A 20795-nucleotide genomic window follows, 5' to 3' on the forward strand; every position below is an offset into this window, starting at 1 on the left:
ACCCGAGCCCTCCCCCCCCCCCCCCCCCCCCCCCCCTGGGTTGCTGCTGCTACTTTCCCAGTTCCTTTATCGTTCTGCGAGATAGTCAATGAACGGTTGCCACCGCCTGGTGAACCCTTGAGCCGAACCTCTTAGTGCGAACTTTATCCGTTCCAGTTTTATAAACCCTGCCATGTCGTTTATCCAGGCCTCCACACCCAAGGGTTTAGCTTCCTTCCACATAAGCAATATCCTTCGCCGGGCTACTAGAGACGCAAAGGCCAAAACATCAGCCTCTCTCGCCTCCTGCACTCCCGGCTCTTCTGCAACCCCGAATATAGCCAACCCCCAGCTTGACTCGACCCGGACCCCCACCACCTTTGAAAGCACATTTGCCACCCCCACCCAGAACCCATGCAGTGCCGAGCACGACCAAAACATGTGGGTGTGGTTCGCTGGGCTTCTCGCGCATCTCCCGCACCTATCCTCTACCCCGAAAAATTTACTGAGCCTTGCTCCGGTCATGTGCGCCCTGTGCAGGACCTTGAATTGTATCAGGCTAAGCCTGGCACATGAGGATGAAGAGTTTACCCTGCGTAGGGCATCTGCCCACAGCCCCTCTTCGATCTCTTCCCCCAGCTCTTCTTCCCATTTTCCCTTCAGCTCATCCACCATAATCTCCCCCTCGTCTCTCATTTCCCTATATATATCTGACACCCTACCTTCCCCCACCCATGCCCCCGATATCACTCTGTCCTGAATCTCCTGCATCGGGAGCTGCGGAAATTCCCTCACCTGTTGCCTCACAAAAGCTCTCAGTTGCATATACCGAAATGTATTCCCCTGGGGCAACCCGTATTTTTCCGTCAGCGCTCCCAGACTCGCAAACGTCCCGTCTAGGAACAGAAACGTTCTATGACTCAACCAAAGAAATGAAAATCTCAACAGATGCCAGCAAACAGGGCATTGGCACAGTCCTCCTCTAGAAAGATGATCAGGATATGTGGAAACCTATTACGTATGCATCTCGATCGATGACTCCTGCAGAGCTGAGATATGTGCAAATTGTGAAAGAGTGCCTTGGCATCACTAAATTTCACAACTATGTTTATGGGTTGCCACATTTCATCATCGAAACGGATCACAGACCAGTTAGTATATATTATCAAAAAAGACCTCAACGAGATGTCTCCACATCTCCAGAGGATGATGATGAAGCTAAGTCGTTATGATTTTGCACAATTCTATACACCAGAAAAGACTTAGTTGTTGCTGATACCTTACCAAGAGCTACCACTGATACTGACACATCAGATACAGATATAGTACACATAGTGGAAGCACAAGCCTCATTTACTGCCGAGATGCTACCAGTGTCTGATAGAAAACTACGAATCATTAAAGAAACAGAAAAGGATTTGACATTCCAGAGGGTCATAATAATAATCGCTTATTGTCACAAGTAGGCTTCAATGAAGTTACTGTGAAAAGCCCCTAGTTGCCACACTCATTCCGGCGCCTGTTCGGGGAGGCTGGTACGGGAATTGAACCCGCGCTTGTTCTGCATTGCAAGCCAGCTGTTTAGCCCACTGTGCTAAACCAGCCCCTAACCAGTCTTCAAATACCTCAAAGAAGCAAATGCACCAATCTATGCAATGCAAAGAAAGTATGGAAGAAAATGAACTCATCATCAAGTTGGTATGGATCTGTTATACTTTAAAGGTCCTGACTATCTAGTCATCATCGACTATTATTCCAACTATCCCGAGGTGATAATGCTGAATGATTCAATGACAAGATCTGTCATACGTGCAGCAAAATCCATTTTTACACGTCACGGGATACCATTACACGTTGTCTCTGAAAATGGTCCTTGATTCACAAGCTGGGAGTGGACACAATTTGCAGAAAGGTATAATTTTAATCATATCACATCAAGCCCATTGTATCCTCAATCAAATGGCAAAGCAGAGAAAGGCGTAGGAATAGTCAAAAAACTGTTCCATAAAGCAATCTATAACAACAAAGATTTATCTTTGGCACTGTTGACGTACAGAGCCACACCACTGTAATCTGGATTATCGACTGCCCAGATGTTAATGGGGAGAAAAATTCGCACCACGTTACCTGAGATAACTACTCCAGATATGGATCATCAAAAATACACAACTGCTCAAGATTACGAAAACAGAAACAAAAAGAAAGCTATGACAAGCACACAAAAACTTTGTTAAAATTAAAAGAAGGAGACTACGTACTCCCTGATGGTGGATGGCAACACATAGCTAAAGTTCAAAGACAAGTTGCACCTAGATCGTACTTAGTTCCGACTGAACAAGGTTCCATGTTCAGAAGAAATAGAAGAGCACTATTGCAAATAAAACATCATGTTCTATTTAAAGTTCAAAACATTGTTGCTCAGGATGACATCTTCAAAGACATTGACTTTCCTAATCCTTCCTTGTCACCGATGCAGCAAGACAATTTGGAAAATCAATTGCATACTTTGACGAAACCACTGAGAAGATCAACTAGAACGAGGAGACCTCCGAATAGCTTAAATTTGTAATGACTGTACTAACTATTCATTTGTCACCAACAATGTGACTTTTAAAATTTTTTTAGAATGCCCAATTCATTTTTCCCAATTAAGGGGCAATATAGCGTGGCCAATCCACCTACCCTGCATATCTTTGGATTGTGGGGGCGAAACCCATGCAAACACGGAGAGAAATTGCAAACTCCACACGAATAGTGACCCAGAGCCAGGTTCAAACCTGGGACTTCGGCGCCGTGAGGCAGCAGTGCTAACCACTGCACCATCATGCTGCCCATCAACACTGTGACTTAACAGTTATTTTTCCAACTGACTGTAAAAATAATAACAAGTTAATGATTCATGCTCGCTCCTGTAATGTTTATAAAGTCACAAAGTTTATAACTTTTTTTTCAAAGGAAGGGGGATGTGACATTATCACAAATGTAAGTACTGCAAGGGTTAGTGAAATGTCTAGGTCAGCCACTAGAGGGAGATAGAGTTACAAGTTTATGACATTGATGCTAAGCCTTGTGGGGAGAGAAGTGAAGGAGATAGCTATAATACAGATTGAAGGAAAGATAGTGTGAGTGAGAGAAGATCATAGTTTGTAACAATGTAGAGTTTAGTAGTAGATGGGTGTAGATTATATCTGAAGTATCACCTGTGTATTTTATAGGAGTAAGTGTTGAATTCAATTAAGTAGTGTTCATAAATTTAAAGCTTTGTTCAAGTTAAAGCTATTTTGTAATCTTTGTTAACACTACGCCAACCATCTTTAATTTAGCAACACAAAGAACACCACAACCACCCCAACACCACCCTCACCCCCCAACCCACCTCACCCCCACCCTCACCCCCATACCACCCTCACCACCCTCCCCTCAGCACTGGAGATGGGATGGAACAATCTGGCATCCCCCGCCCCCAGCCAGTGCCACAGCCAGAGCCCCCCCCTCCCTCCCCCGTGAGCCGAGCAGTGATGAGAGCAGCTCGGATGCCAGCCCTCCACCCGGGACTCAGGGGACCCTGGAGCTCGAGTCGGAGGATGGCAGTGATTTTCTGTTACAGCTGTCTCCAACATCCTCCATCATCCAAGAGACACTCACCTTGGTTGGGCATGTTAGTGAAGAGGCTCCTGGGACACTATCTGGTTCTCATCACACAGCTGATCCATCATAGCAAGTAGAGGTAGGAACACCCAAGGGGTAGGATGGTCGGAGGGGAAGCTGGCCCCAGGGACTAGTTGCCGTCCAGATGGGTTTCGGGCTCCAGGAACGGACAGTCCCATCAATTGTGGAGATGCAATTGCACAGCCATGAGGGGTTGTCGGCGAGCATCAGCACTGCAGGTGCAGTTGGAGAAGTCCAACTGCATGCAGCAGCAGCAGGAGGCAGTGCCAGCTATCCAGGCCAACACCGCACAGGTGCTGCCCACGATGGAGGCATAGGGGATTTGGTTATGGATCTGCATATCCAAGGCTTTCTGTGGGGGCGCTGGCCGAGGCCCAGGACAGGGTTGCCATCTCACAGGCCAGAGCCACCTGGACATGGCGTAAAGGTTCAGGGTGACTGTCACCTTGATGGCCACCGGGAGCGGGGGTCCTCCCCCATAGTCCCGTGGTGCCAGGTGTGGCATGATCTGGCAGATATGTCACACTGTCTCTCTGCTCAGCCGGAGTCTCCGCCGGCATGTCAGTCCGACAGGTCCTCGAATGACAGGTGGTGCCAGTACACACGGGGCCTCATGCGCGCCTCCTTGGCACCTCCTCCTCCTCGGCCTGTTGGGCGGCCGGCCCTCCACCCTGGGCGGCTGCCTTCTATCCTTCTGCATCACACTCCGCTGCTGCAGCTTCCTCCTCCCCAAGCAGCTCCAACCCGTACAGCCGCAGGGCATCCTCCAGTGCTGCGGACACTAGGAGGAAGGCCGCCATTTCTGGTTGAATTCCAATTTCTATTGTCTGTAGTGGGTGAAAGGTCGATGTGTTAGCACGGTGCATATTCCCGTGCCCAACCATGTACACCGGGCTACATGATGGCCCCGGTTGGCACTGAGGACTCTGCCCCGCATGTTCCCACCCCCATCCCCACACCCCTGGCCCTGTCAGTGGCAGGCACCGTGGGGGCCTCTGGCACCTGTCCCTGATGCCAAGGGTACCGTCAGCTGGCACTGCCCTTGCAATAGGTAGGCACCGCGGCCCCCGGCCAGCACCCCCATAGGGGCTACAGTGGGCATTTCCCTGGATGGGCTGCTAGCGGGTGGTGGCAGGGTGGGGGAGGGGTAAGGTGGAGTGTTGGATGGGGGTTGGGGGCACCCATTCGGCTGGTGTCACTCTGCAGTACCAGGGATCAAGGTGGGTGGTCAGTGGTTGCACAGCAAGATGGATGTCTTGCAGGCTGCGGTAATGGCGGTCCACAACTGGACCCCGCCCCAGTACCGTCGGGGGTCATCCCCTGGCCCTGTCAGTGACACCTCACCCACCCCAGCCAGCCGAGCCAGTGTCCGGCCCCGCAGCCCACAGTCACTCCTCTCAGTGTCCTACCTCCTCTCTCTCCCTCGTCAGCCATGATGCAGGTTTCACAATTTTTAAAAGCATAAGTGAACCTTGCCATCGGGAACTCGGCCCATTAGAGGATGAGAATCGTGGAGGCCCTGGAGAATACCGGGTCAGGTCTGCTAATGATATGCAACGTTGTTTACTGTACATGCTTTCCAAAATGCATTGACGCTGCTTTCGAGGTGACGGAAATTTGGCGTCAAATCTGCATTTGCCGCGATTTTGGCGTCAGAAACTATTCTCCGCCCAATCACATTTCCCGATTCCAGTGTCGGTCAACGGAGAATCCCGCCCTTGTTGTGTCAAAATGTTGGACACTTTGCCCAACATTGGACATCAGACAGATTTCAAACCATGTTTATCTACTCAAATTATTTCTGTGCCTTTCTGGAGTCCTACTCCATACACAAAACCGCGCATCAGCGCAATAACACTTGATAGAACTTACTTCCTGCCAACAATTATTTAGATTAGGTGATAACTTCATTCTCCATGGCGGGAGAAGTATTGAAATAGGTCTGTACAGTATTTTCTTTGGGTTGATAGATAAAAGCAGCTGCAGTATTTAGGTTAACTGATCTCGAGAGCCCCCAGAATGAAACATATTCCACTGCACATCAGATTATACACTGGAATTTTATTTTCCATATAGCAGCGATACATTAATACCCAAGCACTCTGACCAGCAGAATATCCTTTTTGTAATCCTATGTCGCTCCAATGACTCAGTCACCTTTCCATTTCTCACACAGTGGCAGGGTTTTCCATGAGAAGGTAACTCAGTCATCCATCAATTACCAAGTAACACACAAAGAATAGGCCAGGTCATGTACTCTTTCAACCAGATGTTATATTAGTAATTATACCCAGTGGTTTTACAATGAAAACCATTTTACAACTTCCGACCTCAGCAGATCTCAAAGGAGAGTATAAAAAAAGCCTTGAAATCAAAGAAATTCATTTCAAACAAAGCTGCAATGTTATTAATTTATATTGCAGCAAAATCTTCAAATAAAACCCATGGCTAAATAATAGAACTAATAACCGCAAGTATTCTTTTACCACTGTGGGTTTGATTTATCTAAAACCTCTTCAAAACAAGGCTGGATGGACCTTGTATGTTACCCATTCAGAAAATTAACACGAATTATTGAATATAATTTTGATACACGATTTCACAACTACTTCAGAACTGTCGGTGATTTCCCCACCTTACTGCTCACTTTCCCTCTTGCTTCATTACTTGCTATCCTCCTTGACAAGTATGCTGCTTCATTTAGCACGGCTGCATTGTCTTCGCACAGTCTGCTGCTTGCTTTATATTTCTTACCACTTTCCCTTGGGCTCTTTCTGCACCGTTTGTCTCAGCCTCTCTCAGTACTCTCCCTCGTGTTGCCGCTGATGGTTAGAAGTACGCTTTATTGTTCTTTTTCATTTATTTCCTGTGGAAAGGAGTGAATAAGGATAAAATTAATGATCAAGAATGCAGAAGCATTACAGAAAAGACAAGCAACAAGTGTACTGAGAAAATCACAAATCAATTCAACAGAGCAGCGGAGTATGAGGTATTTATGAGAGAGAGCAATGATGTATGTCTGCATATTTTGCCTATTTCCTCATCTATACATCTATCCATTGAAACCTTCAATATCACTATCCACTTATTAAATGACACAAAAGAAACCTATTTCCTACTGAACTGCCAGCATTTGTAGATAGAGAAACAGAATTAAACTATCTGGATGATGTTATTTGCCAGGACATTCCTTCCTCATCCTATTTAATTTGCACAACATAGTTACATAATGTTCATGTAATTTTCTATGCGATGAAGTCCAAAGGCTGCAATATTGAAAATGAACATTATGAATTTGGACCTTTGTGCTCTTCCAATCACCAGGGCAAAGCGATGCCACGACTGACAGTGGGAAGAATTGGAATATGCCACCGCAAGCATAAGGGAGAATTGTTAGAATCATGGCCACTGTTGGACATTCATCCAAAGGAGCGGACCCCATCGCAGAATGGAATAACCCGTTATTTAACAGCAATGGCTCCAATCTGAAACATGGAGATAGATTATGCCATGCATGAGGAAGGTGATGCTCCTGAACTTGCTATTTTTTATTTGTAGTAATTGCGCTTATTAGCTTCTGAGGTGGTGACAAGTGGCATCGCTTTGTATCTGACTGCAAAATCTGGGCCATTATTATACACAAAATAACAGTTTGGAGGAAATCAGAGCCTCTGCCAAAACACTTCTTTTATTTCTTTAAGACTTTATCGGCTCCTAACAAGCCTCCAAGCAATTAATATTTTATTGATTCTGAGCCCTCAACTGCCTTTCTGCAATAGTCTATTTGAGCGTTTTGGTGATCACAGAGGCATTAAACCAGCTAGCTTGATCTTGCCATTGGTTTGAACAGAGGGGCGGAGTTAAGATCATTACAGAATCAGAGAATTTTTAAAAATTAGTTCACAGGACGTGGGCGTCGCAGGTTGTACCTGCATTTATTGCCCATCCCTAATTACCCTTGAGGGGGCAGTTAAGCGTCACCTGCATTGCTGTAGGGCTGGAGTCACGTGTAGGCCAGACCAGGTAAGGACAGTAGATTTCCTTCCCTAAATGACATTAGTTAACTAGCTGAGCTTTTATGACAATCGGCAATGGTTTCATGGTCATAATTAGACTTTTAAATCCAGATTTTTATTTAATTCAAATTTCACCATCCGCAGTGGCGGGATTTGAACCTGGGGCCCCAGAACCTCTGGGTCTCTGGTTTACTAGTACAGTGACAATACCACGACACCACCACCTCCCCATTCAGCCCATTGTGTCTGTGCTGGTTCCATGAAGGAACAATTCACCAAGTGCCTTTCCCCTGCCTTCACCCCATAGCCCTGCACATTCTTCCTTATCGGAGATAATAATACAATTTCCTCTTCAGTGCCTCGGTTGACCGTACATCCACACTCTAAGGCAGTACATTCCAGACCCGAACCACTCGCTGCGCAAAAAAGATTTTCCTCATGCCGTCATTCCTTCTTTTGACAATTACCTAGAATTTGTGGCCTGTTGTTCCTTCCACCAACAAAAACAGCTTCTCCCAATCTACTCCGTTCAGGCCCCTCAGGATTTTGAATACCTCTATCAGATTTCCTCTTAACCTTCCCATCGCCAAGGGGCCTCATGTTTTTGTACTCTATGTCACTATTAATAAAGCATAGGATGCCGTAGGCCTTATTAGCAACTTTCTTAACCTGTGCGGACACTTTAAATGATTTATGCACCTATCCACCCAGGTCTGTCTGCTCCTGCACCCATTTTAGAACTGTAGCCCTTATTTTGCATTGTCCCTCTGCATTCTTTCCACCAAAGTAAATCATTTCACACTTCTCTGCCATGAATTAAATTTCATTCGCCATTTGTCCGCCCATTGCACCAACCTTTTGAAGTTCTATACTATCCTCCTCATAGTTCACAAAACATTGAGTTTGTACAGTCCACAAATTTTGAAAGTGTGCCCTGTACACCAAGGTCTATGTCATTAATATATAGAGTAAGAAGTCTGACAACACCAGGTTAAAGTCCAACAGGTTTGTTTCAAACACTAGCTTTCGGAGCACTGCTCCTTCCTCAGGTGAATGAAGAGGTAGGTTCCAGAAACATATATATAGACAAATTCAAAGATGCAAGACAATGCTTTGAATGCGAGCATTTGCAGTTAATTAAGTGTTTACAGATCCAGAGATAGGGGTAACATTACATGTCGCATTACATTCATTCCCCACCATCTGGCCTGGGCTTGCAAAATCCTACCAACTGCCTTGAGAACAGCGACCACGACACTACAAACCCTGCCATGGCAATCTCTGCAAGACGTGCCAGATCATCGACATGGGCACCACCATTACACGTGAGAACACCACCCACCAAATACATGGTACATACTCGTGCGACTCGGCCAACGTTGTCGACCTCATACGCTGCAGGAAAGGATGTCCCGATGCGTGGTACATTGGTGAGACCATGCAGACGCTGTGACAACGGATGAACAGACATCGCGCGACAATTGCCAGGCAGGAATGTTCCCTTCCAGTCGGGGAACACTTCAGCAGTCAAGGGCATTCAGCCTCTGATCTTCGGGTAAACGTTCTCCAAGGCAGCCTTCAGGATGCGCGACAACACAGAATCGCCGAGCAGAAACTTATAGCCAAGTTCCGCACACATGAGTACGGCCTCAACCGGGACCTTGGATTCATGTCGCATTACAGTCACCCCCCACCATCTGGCCTGGGCTTGCAAAATCCGACCAACTATCCTGGCTTGAGACAATTCCCACCTCTTTAACCTGTGATTATCCCTCTCTCCAGTTGCTCCGTCTGGACCTGTAAAGACTTAATTACCTGCAAAGACTCGCATTCAAAGTATCGTCTTGCATCATTGACTTTGTCTATATATATGTTTCTGGAACCCACCTCTTCATTCACCTGAGGAAGGAGCTTTGCTCCGAAAGCTAGTGATTTGAAACAAACCTGTTGGACTTTAACCTGGTATTGTAAGACTTCTTACTGTATTAATATATACCAGGAACAGCAGAGTCCTAACTGCTGGCGAACTCCATTCTAAACCTTGCTCCATTCAAAAAGACTTCTATTAACCATTGTTTCCTGTTGCTCAGCAAATATTCATGTTTCTCTTGCTCCTTTTTTTCTCTGAACTCTAACTTTGCTCACAAGTCTATTGTGTGGCATTTAATCAAAGGTCTCGACGAACTCATCAACCTCATCAACCATCTGTTACCTGATCAAAACATTCAAGCAAGTTAGCTAAACATTCCCCCAAAAAATCCAGGCTTGCTTTCCTTAAATAACCTGCTTTTGTCCAAGTAACCATTCATCTTGTCCTGAATTATTGTTTCTAGAAGCTTCTCCACTACCATGGTTAAACTGATTGAACTTTAGCAGCTGTGCCTACCTTTACAACCTTTTTTGAAGCAAGGTGCAACATTTGCAATTCTCCAGTCCTCTGGCACTACCCATCACAAAGGAGAAGTGCTAGAGAAACTAAGAGGTCTAAAAATTGATAAATCTCCGGGCCCAGATGGACTACATCCCAGAGTTCTAAAGGAGATAGCTGAAGAAATAGTGGAGGCGTTAGTTATGATCTTTCAAAAGTCACTGGAGTCAGGGAAAGTCCCAGAGGATTGGAAAATCTCTGTTGTAACCCCCCTGTTCAAGAAGGGAACAAGGAAAAAGATGGAAAATTATAGGCCAATTAGCCTAACCTGAGTTGTTGGCAAGATTCTAGAATCCATTGTTAAGGATGAGATTTCTAAATTCTTGGAAGTGCAGGGTCAGATTAGGACAAGTCAGCATGGATTTAGTAAGGGGAGGTCGTGCCTGACAAACCTGTTAGAGTCCTTTGAAGAGATAACAAATAGGTTAGACCAAGGAGAGCCAATGGATGTTATCTATCTTGACTTCCAAACGGCCTTTGATAAGGTGCCTCACGGGAGACTGCTGAGTAAAATAAGGGCCCATGGTGTTCGAGGCAAGGTACTAACATGGATTGATGATTGGCTGTCAGGCAGAAGGCAGAGAGTTAGGATAAAAGGTTATTTTTCAGAATGGCAACTGGTGACGAGTGGTGTCCCGCAGGGTTCAGTGTTGGGGCCACAGCTGTTCTCTTTATATATTAACGATCTAGATGACGGGACTGGGGCATTCTGGCTAAGTTTGCTGATGATACAAAGATAGGTGGAGGGGCAGGTAGTATTGAGGAGGTGGGGAGGCTGCAGAAAGATTTAGACAATTTAGGAGAGTGGTCCAAGAAATGGCTGATGAAATTCAACGTGGGCAAGTGCGAGTTCTTGCACTTTGGAAAAAAGAATAGAGGCATGACTATTTTCTAAACGGTGACAAAATTCATAATGCTGAAGTGCAAAGGGACTTGGGAGTCCTAGTCCAGGATTCTCTAAAGGTAAACTTGCAGGTTGAGTCCGTAATTAAGAAAGCAAATGCAATGTTGTCATTTATCTCAAGAGGCTTGGAATATAAAAGCAGGGATGTACTTCTGAATCTTTATAAAGCACTAGTTAGGCCCCATTTAGAATACTGTGAGCAATTTTGGGCCCCACACCTCAGGAAGGACATACTGGCACTGGAGCGGGTCCAGCGGCGATTCACACGGATGATCCCAGGAATGGTAGGCCTAACATACGATGAACGTCTGAGGATCCTGGGATTATATTCATTGGAGTTTAGGAGGTTGAGGGGAGATCTCATAGAAACTTACAAGATAATGAATGGCTTAGATAGGGCGGACGTAGGGAAGTTGTTTCCATTAGCAGGGGAGACTAGGACCCGGGGGCACAGCCTTAGAATAAAAGGGAGTCACTTTAGAACAGAGATGAGGAGAAATTTCTTCAGCCAGAGAGTGGTGGGTCTGTGGAATTCATTGCCACAGAGGGCGGTGGAGGCCGGGACGTTGAGTGTCTTTAAGACAGAAGTTGATAAATTCTTGATTTCTCGAGGAATTAAGGGCTATGGAGAGAGAGCGGGTAAATGGAGTTGAAATCAGCCATGATTGAATGGTGGAGTGGACTCGATGGGCCGAATGGCCTTACTTCCGCTCCTATGTCTTATGGTCTTACCCCTGAGTCTAAGGAAGATTGCAAAATTATGGCCAATGTCCCTGCAATTTCCACTCTCACTTTCCTTAGTATCCTGGGATGCATCTCATCCAGTTCTAGTGGCTTATCAACTTTAAATACAGACAATATAATACTTCCTCCTTATCGATTTTCAGCCCTTCAAGTGTCTGAACTGCCTCCTCTGAACAAATCTTGCTTCTTGGTTAAAAACAGATGCAAAGTATTAATTTAATACCTCAGCCATGCCCCATGATTACATTTGCAAATCCCCTTTTTGGTTCGTAATCAACCCCACTCCTCCTTTTGCGATTGATTTCCCAAAGAAGACTTTTGGGTTACCTTTGATGCTAGTATCTTTTCATACTCTCTCTTTGCTTCTCGTCTTTGTTTTTTCAATTCCCCTCTGACCTTCTGTACCCGAGCCGGATTCTCAGTTGTATTATCCACCTGACAACTGTCATTAGCACAGTTTTTCTCCTTCCTCGTGATCACTAATTTAATTGAGCTTTTTGAGGTGTCGACAAAAGTGATTGACGAGAGAAGGGCTGTGGATGTTGTCTACATGGACTTTAGTAAAGTATTTGACAAGTTCCCTCATGGCAGGCTGGTGCAAGATATTAAATCACATGGGGTCAGGGGTGAACTGACTGAATGGATTCAGAACTGGCTTAGCCATAGAAGACAGAGAGTAGCAGTGGGAGGGTGTTTTTCCGAATGGAGGTCTGTAACTAGTGGTGTTCACAGGGATCAATGCTGAGACCTCTGCTGTTTGTAATATATATAAATGACTTGGAATAAAATGTAGCGGGTCAGATTAGCAAGTTTGTGGATGATACTAAGATTGCAGGAGTTGTGGATAGTGATGAAGATTGTCAGAGAATACAGCAAGATATAGATAGGCTGCAAAATTGGGTAGAGAAATGGCAGATAGAATTTAATGCAGGTGATTCATTTTGGTAGATACAATTCAGGTGGGAGCTATAAAATAGATGGCAGAACCATCAGGAGCATAGACACACAGAGGGATCTGGGCGTGCAGGTCCACAGATCATTAAAAGTGGCAGCACAAGTGGAAATGGTGGTAAGGAAAGCATATGGCATGCTTGCCTTCATAGGTTGAGGTATTGAGTATAAAAGCTCGAAAATTATGTTACAGTTATATAGAACGTTGGTTAGGCCACATTTGGAATACTGTGTCCAATTCTGGTCACCACACTACCAGAAGGATGTGGAGGCTTTGGAGTGAGTACAGAAAAGGTTTACCAGGACGTTGCCTGGTATGGACGGTATTAGCTATGAGGAAAGATTGAATGAACTGGGATTGTTCTCCCTCGAGAGATGGAGGCTGAGGGGCGACCTGATAGAAGTTTATAAAATTATTAGGGGTATAGAGAGGGTGAACAGTTGGAGGCTTTTTCCCAGGGCAGAAATGACAATTACAAGAGGGCACAAGTTCAAGCTGAGAGGGGACAGGTTCAGTGGAGATGTGCGGGGGAAGCTTTTTTACACAGAGGGTGGTGGTGTCCTGGAATGCACTGCCGAGTGAGGTGGTTGAGGCAGATACATTATCGACCTTTAAGACTTATCTGGATAGGCACATGAACAGACGGGGTACAGAAGGATACAGGCAGTTGGTCTAGATAGGACATGTGATCGCGCAGGCTTGGAGGGCTGAAGGGCCTGTTCCTGTGCTGTATTGTTCTTTGATCCTTAATTCTTTCATCATCCAGGGAGCTCTGGATTTATTTGCCCTACCATTCCCCTTCATGGGAATACATTTTGACTGTGCCCCAAAAATCTCTTCTTTAAAGGCAGTCTATAGTTCAGTTACAGTTTTGCCTTCCACCCTTTGCTTCCAGTTTATCTGACTCAGATCCATTCTTATCCTCTTGAAGTTAGCTTTCCCTCAGTTAACTATTCTTACTCTGGATAGTTCCTTCTCCTTTTCCATTCCTAAACCTAATAACGCAAATATAATTTTCCTCTGAATGTTCCACTGCTAACTTTTGATCCACTTGGCCCGCCCCATTCCCAAGGGCCAGGTTGAGCAGTGCCTCTTTTTGTGTTGGACTAGAAACATATTGCTGTTGAAAAAATGTTCTTGAACATATTCTGAGGATTCTTGCCTATTTCTTTCCAGTCTGTATTTGAAAAAATAAAGTCCCCCATTATAACTACGCTACAATTCTTGCACCTCCTCTAATTTCCTTGTAAATTTGTTCCTTCCCACTAGTGGGTGGCTTATAGGCCACACCGAATAATGTAATTGCATCTTTTTTGTGCCTTAGCTCCAGCTAACCTTTTTCACCATGAGTCTCTTTGAAGTTGTGTAAAGGTCCTCAGAAATTATGATACAGCATTCTACACATCATAAATCACTCGTCATCATTCTTTTTGCCATTTCTGCGGTGTAATAATGGTATATTCAGTAGATAGGGCATTATTACTGATAACTTTCAGCTTGTTGGCACAGAACTTGTTGGGTGTAAATTCAGTTAGTGAATCAAAAAGCCAGCAATTTGTGGTGAGTAAGAGTGTGTTAGAATGGGTGAGTTGAAGGGGCGGCACGTGGCGCAGTTGTTAGCACTGGGACTACGGCACTGAGGACCCGGGTTCAAATCCCAGCCTTGGGTCACTGTCGGTATGGAGTTTGCACATTCTCCCCATGTCTGCATGGGTTTTACGTCCACAACCCAAAGATGTGCAGGATAGGTGGATTGGCCATGCTAAATTGCCCCTTAATTAGAAAAGAAATAATTGGGTATTCTGAATTTATTTAAAAAATGAATGGGTGAGTTGTGAACCATTACACATTGCTGAATGATTGACGCTAGTCCATCACAGGCCTTGTAAAAATGCAAGTTCAGATTGTCGTGGAATTGCTGAATTTTTGCAATAAATATAAATTAAACTGACCAGAATTAGGGCTGATCTTATGCAGCCGATATGCCCTGTTATTGGGGGAGCTACTGTTCCAACAATGCCATGCAGTCTCGGAGGTCCCAAAAGGAAACAGAACTTCAATATTGCTGAAAAGAGAGGCATGGTACTCATCAGAAAGAAAACATGAATGCAAATTTCAAACTCTCACAACAATTCATACTACAGCAGAAAAACGTGCTGATTGGTTGGCAAGTTCACTCTGATTGGCCAAGGCATTGACATGGGGAAAATATTGGGTAACTAAAGGCTGCCAAAGCTCCTGGTAATTCAAGAAAGGTGCAAGTTTTGAACACCTTCCTCATATGGAGGAATCTGTTCTGTGCAAACAAAAGTAATATGCTCAAACCATGTACCTTTTCAAAATACCTGGGATAATGGAGAGCTTATTGTTCCCCATGGCAAGGCCCCAGCCAATCAGAGTTGACTTGCCAGCCAATCTGTGGCATAAACTGTTGCGATGGTTTGAAATTTGGTATTCATAGAATCCCTGCAGTGCAGAAGGCCATTTGGCCCATCGAGTCTGCACCGGCCCTTGTAAAGAGCACCCTACAGAGCCCATGCATCCACTCTATCCCCCTAACCCAGTAACCCCACCTAACCTTTTTGACACTAAGGGATAATTTAGCATGGCCAATCCACCTAACTTGCACATCTTTGGACTGTGGGAGGAAACCTACAAAGACACGGGGAGAATGTACAGACTCCGCACAGATAGCCACCCGAGGCTGGAACTGAACCTGGGACCCTGGAGTTGTGAGGCAGCAGTGCTAACCACTGTGCCACCATGCATTCTTGTTTGTCCTGATCAGTGCAAGAGCCAAAGCTTCAGCACCATGTCTCCTGAGTAATACTGAAGAAAATAATTAAAAGTCTTCAGCTTCTCTTCTTGTAAGTAGTAAATTGTTGATTTTTTTTCTTACTTGCGCTTTCTGGTCTTTTTTAATCCTTTCAACCTCGATTTTTTTTTTGCTGTATTCAATTTGACTCTAATTGGTCGTATTTCTTGCTTGCCCTTCCTTCCTCGCCCCTTCGCCTTTAAATGTAAATAGTTGAAACAAATTTCTATTCGTCCTTCCAGCAATCTGAATGTAGTTTTAAATCACTGCAGCTGGCCAGCGACAAACACTGAAATGCACCGGCATGGAGACAGTTCAGTTGTCTTCTCCACCTTTTGGAGCACCCAGTTAGATTTTCAGGTTAGATTTAATTTATTCCCCGCGTTCTTAATATTCTGAACACCACATTGCACCGTAAATGTTCATTCTGCAAGAAGACATCGAGTCCCGTTTTAAACAAAACTCGCATCACAAATGGAACTGTTTAAACCGCACCCCGCGCACAAGCTACATTTCTTTACGGTTCTGCATTAATAAAAACATTAAAGTTTCCGCCACAATATCCTCGCCGTTTGTTTTAATTCACCCTTCATCGCGGAAATGGACAGAGCTTGGGTTTGATTCCAGTTTTCGCCATTGAGTCTCCCTGGAGTGCCCCACAGCCCAGCCCATCCCAGAGACCCCACAGTCCCACAGACCCAAATCCACTGTGTCCATCCAGCCCCCACCCCAGACCCACTGGACCTGCTCCAGCCAGCCCATCCCCGCCAGTTCACCTCCACTCTGCTGTGTGTCCAGGCAGTGTTGGCAGCAGCAACCCGGCTCCGGAGCCCTGCCTTCCCGCTTTCACAGCTGCCGAGCGACTGCGCCTGGCATCTACCTGTGGTTTCTGATGTCCTGCCTGAGGTTGAGGGATGTCTCCCAGCGTCAGAGCTGAGAGCGAGCTGTCACTCCTCTCTCCCGCTGGCGGTGAGCCTCCTCCTTCTGTCCAGGTGAGTGATCCGGGGCAAAGTGAGTTAGGGGCACATTGATCAGCTTCCCACCTTATCAGCGCCGCTTTCCCCCACTGCCCGGGATCTTCACTGGGGAAATCCGGTCACAGCACCTCCACTTGGTCCGTCTGCAGATAGTTTTCAGAGAAAGGGCTACAGCGGCACAGGGCACCATGCACACTGTTCGCAATGTGTTGGTGTGATGAGACAGCCTTTTTGCAGGTTAATTGGCTCTTAAATAAAATCCCCTGTCAGTACAAAACATTTTGGTGTGCTGCAGCAACCGAGTACATGCAGTCAGTGCACGGTTCTGTTTAAAATGTTATCATCGCTGGAATTCAATAAAAGAAAAAAAAAGATTCGAAGATAGAGGAGTCTAGAACTAGAGGGGATAGGTTTAAGATGAGAGGGGAGAGATACAAAAGAGACCAGAGAGGATTTTGTTTCACACAGAGGGTGGTGAGCATCTGGAACGGGCTGCCAGAGGCAGTGGTAGAGGCGGGTACGATTTTGTCCTTTAAAAAGCAGTTAGACAGTTACATGGGCAGGATGGGTATAGGGGGGTAAGGATCAAATGCAGGCAAGTGGGACTAGCTTAGTGATAGAAACTGGGTGGCATGGACCAGCTGGGCCGTTGGGCCTGTTTCCATGCTGCAAACATCGATGACTCGATATAAAACAGGGTCCCGATGTGGGGTGGTGGGTGGGGGTGTTGGATGGAAATGACAAGACTGGAATATTGAATACACACAGCCAGAGGAATCAGCTATTCCTCAAGCAACATCACAAGTAACAAGTCTCTCTGGTCATTCATGAGTATTGGAATAAGGATGGTGGTCTCTGATGCCGACCCAAACCCTGTGAAGCAGCCCTGCCAGGGGGTGCAGTGACATTTAAAGAAAAGTGATTTGTTGAGAGAACGGTTTGACCAGGAAGGTTTTTTTTTTGCTTTTATTTATGCACAATAAATAATTCCACGAAAGTATATTATTGGATCTTAACGGCATAGAATATAAGAGTAGGGAGGTTATGATGGAGCTGTATAAAACACTCGTTAGACCATACTAGAGAGGTTGTAGAGGAAATTCCCAGGACGTTACCTGGGCTGGAGTGTCTCAGCTTAGAGCAGACAAGGCTGAGGGGGACCTGATTGAGGTGTTCAAAATTATCAAGGACTTGGATAGGGTAGATAGGTAGAAACTTTTCCCCTTAGTAGAGGGGTCAGTAACCCGGGGGGGGGGGGGGGGGGGGGGATTGCATAGATTTAAATTATTGGGCAGGAGATTTCGAGGGGAATTGAGGAAAGACATTTTGACCCAGAGGATGGTTAGAATCTGGAACTCACTGCCTGAAAGGGTGGTAGAGGTGGGAACCCTCGCAACATTTAACAAGCATTTTAAATGAACACTTGAAACGCCAAAGCGCACAAGGCTGCGGCCGAAGTGCTGGAAAATGGGATTAGAATAGAATTATAGAATTTACAGTGCAGAAGGAGTCTATTCGGCCGATCAAGTTTGCACCAGCCCTTAGAACGAGCACCCTACTTAAACCCACACCTCCACCCCGTCCCCATAATCCAATAAACCCACCTAACCTTTTTGGACACTAAGGGGAATTTAACACGGGCAATCCACTTAACCCACCCATCATTTATATGTGGGAGGAAACCGGACCACCCGGAGGAAACCCACGCAGACATGGGGAGAACGTACAAACTCCACACAGACACTGACCCAAGGCCAAAATTGAACCTTGGTCCCTGGCGCTGTGAGGCAATAGTTCTAACCACTGTGACACTGTGCCACCCCTTTCCTGCTCTTTCTGTGCTGTAAAAGTCTATGACTCCATTAATTATTCAGTGTTGACCTCTCCATCGAAGATCACCCACATCCGATAAAAAGAATAACGCCATATTTCAAGATTATACAAACTGACAATATCCCGGCAATAATCCTGAAGACTTGTGCTCCAGAACTTGCCACACCCCTAACCAAGATGTTCCAGTACAGCTACAACACTGACATCTACCCAGCAATGTGGAAAATTGCCCAGATGTGTCCTGTACACAAGAAACAGGACTATTCCAACCCAGCCAAATACCGCCCTATCAGTCTACTCTCCATCATCAGCAAAGTAATGGAAAGGGTCATCAACAGCGCTATCAAGCAGCACTTACTCAGCAATAATCTGCTCATGGACACTCAGTTTGGGTTCCTCCAGGGTTACTCAGCTCTTGACCTCATTACAGCCTTGGTTCAAACACGGACAAACGAGCTGAATGCCAGAGGTGAGGTGAGAGTGACTACCCTTAACATCAAGGCAGCATTTAATTGAGTATGGCATCAAAGAGCCCCAGCTAAACTGGAGTCAATGGGAATCAGGGGGAAAACTCTCCACTGGTTGGAGTCATACCTGGCACAAAGGAGGATGGCTGTGGTGGTTGGAGGTCAATCAGCTCAGCTCCAGGACAACACTACAGGAGTTCCTAAAACTAGTGCCCTGGGTCCAACCATCTTCAGCTACTTCATCAATGACCTCCCTTCCATCATAAGGTCAGAAGTGGGGATGTTTGTGAATGACTGCACAATGTTCAGCACCATTCGCTACTCCTCGGATAATGAAGCAGACCATGTCCAAATGCAGCAAGACCTGGACAATATCCAGGCTTGGGCTAACAAGTGGCAAGTTACGTTCGCGCCTCACAAGTGCCAGGCAATGACCATCTCCTACAAGAGAGGATCTAACCACAGTCCCTTGACATTCAATGGCATTACCATCGCTGAACCCCCACAATCAATATCTAGGTGTTACAATTGATCAGAAACTGAACTGGACCAGCCATATTAATACTGTGGCTACCAGGGCAGGTCAAAGTTAGGAATACTACAGTGAGTAACTCATCCCCTGACTACCCCTCAAAGCCTGTCCACCATCCACAAGGCACAAGTCAGGGGTGTAATGGAATACTCACCACCTGCCTGGATGAGTGCAGCTCCAATAACACTCAAGCAGCTCGATACCATCCAGGACAAAGCAGTCCGCTTGATTGCTCCCCCTTCCACAAACATTCAAACCCTCCACCACCGCAGCAGCTCACCAAGGTTCCTTAGCACCTTCCAAACCCACAACCACTATGATCAAAAAGGACAAGAGCAGCAGATACCTGGGAACCCCACCACCTGTATTTTATAGAATTTACAGTGCAGAAGGAGGCCATTCGGCCCATCGAGTCTGCACCGGCTCTTGGAAAGAGCACCCTACCCAAGCCACACCTCCACCCTATCCCCACAACCCAGCAACCCCACCCAACACTAAGGGCAATTTTGGACACTAAGGGCATTTATCATGGCCAATCCACCTAACCTGCACATCTTTGGACTGTGGGAGGAAACCGGAGCACCCGGAGGAAACCCACGCACACATAGGGAGAACTTGCAGACTCCGCACGGACAGTGATCCAAGCCGGGAATCAAACCTGGGACCCTGGAGCTGTGAAGCAATTATGCTAACCACTATGCTACCGTGCTGCCCTGTATGTTCCCCTCCAAGTCACCCACCACCCTGACTTCACTGTTGCTGGGTCAACATCCTGGAATCCCCTCCCTAACAGCATAGTGGGTGTACCTACACCTCAAGGACTGCAGCAAGAAGGCTGGTTCAAGAAGGCACCTCACCACTACCTTCTGAAGGGCAACTAGTGATGGGTAATAAATGCTGGCCTAGCCAGTGACGCCCACATCCTGTCAACGAATATTTGAAAAAATAGATCACTCGGTAGTTACATAGCCACGACAATGGAATACAAGTTTAAAAAGGGGGCAATGGTCAAACTGTCCAGTGCTCCTGAATACTGTAATAAGAATAAAAATGTCCATTGATTTCGGCAGGAGCAGAAAATCCCACCAAGCCTATGCCACCCTTGAATACCGTGGTGGGTATCAGCCTGGATTATTTGCTCAAGTGCTGAACTGAAGATGGAACTCACAAATATTGATCGGCTAACCATGTGCTTGATTTCGATATAATGAAAATGCATGGAGATGCTAGCTCATGTACAACAGTGTATTGAGCTTAAAAGGAACAGAGTTAAAGAGAAATGTAGAGGTAACACCAAAATGGTGCAGCGAACAAAGATTACTGCAGAGAGAGAGAGATCAGAGGTACTTGGGAGATCAAGCAAAAATTACTTCCTTTTACCCTATTTTTGGGGGGATGTCCCACGGAAATAAGGCAGGGATCCAACTCATTGCAGGTCTCAGCATTATTTGAAATAAGAACAGAAAATGCTGGAAAAAC

General features: G+C 45.9%; 1 protein-coding gene across 1 annotated transcript in view; it reads right to left on the reverse strand.

Moving 5' to 3' along the window:
- Positions 1-16392, reverse strand: part of LOC140411738 (melanocortin-2 receptor accessory protein 2-like) — a 54950-nt gene extending 38558 nt beyond the window's left edge. The window contains exons 1-2 of the mRNA XM_072500735.1: positions 16284-16392; positions 6403-6514 (exon numbers count right to left, since the gene is read on the reverse strand). The gene's annotated coding sequence lies outside the window, so the exon portion shown is untranslated. The remainder of the gene's footprint in view (positions 1-6402; positions 6515-16283) is intronic.
- Positions 16393-20795: the final 4403 nt, after the last annotated feature.

Source organism: Scyliorhinus torazame, chromosome 4 (genome assembly GCF_047496885.1).
Source record: "Scyliorhinus torazame isolate Kashiwa2021f chromosome 4, sScyTor2.1, whole genome shotgun sequence".
Classification (NCBI taxonomy): domain Eukaryota; kingdom Metazoa; phylum Chordata; class Chondrichthyes; order Carcharhiniformes; family Scyliorhinidae; genus Scyliorhinus; species Scyliorhinus torazame.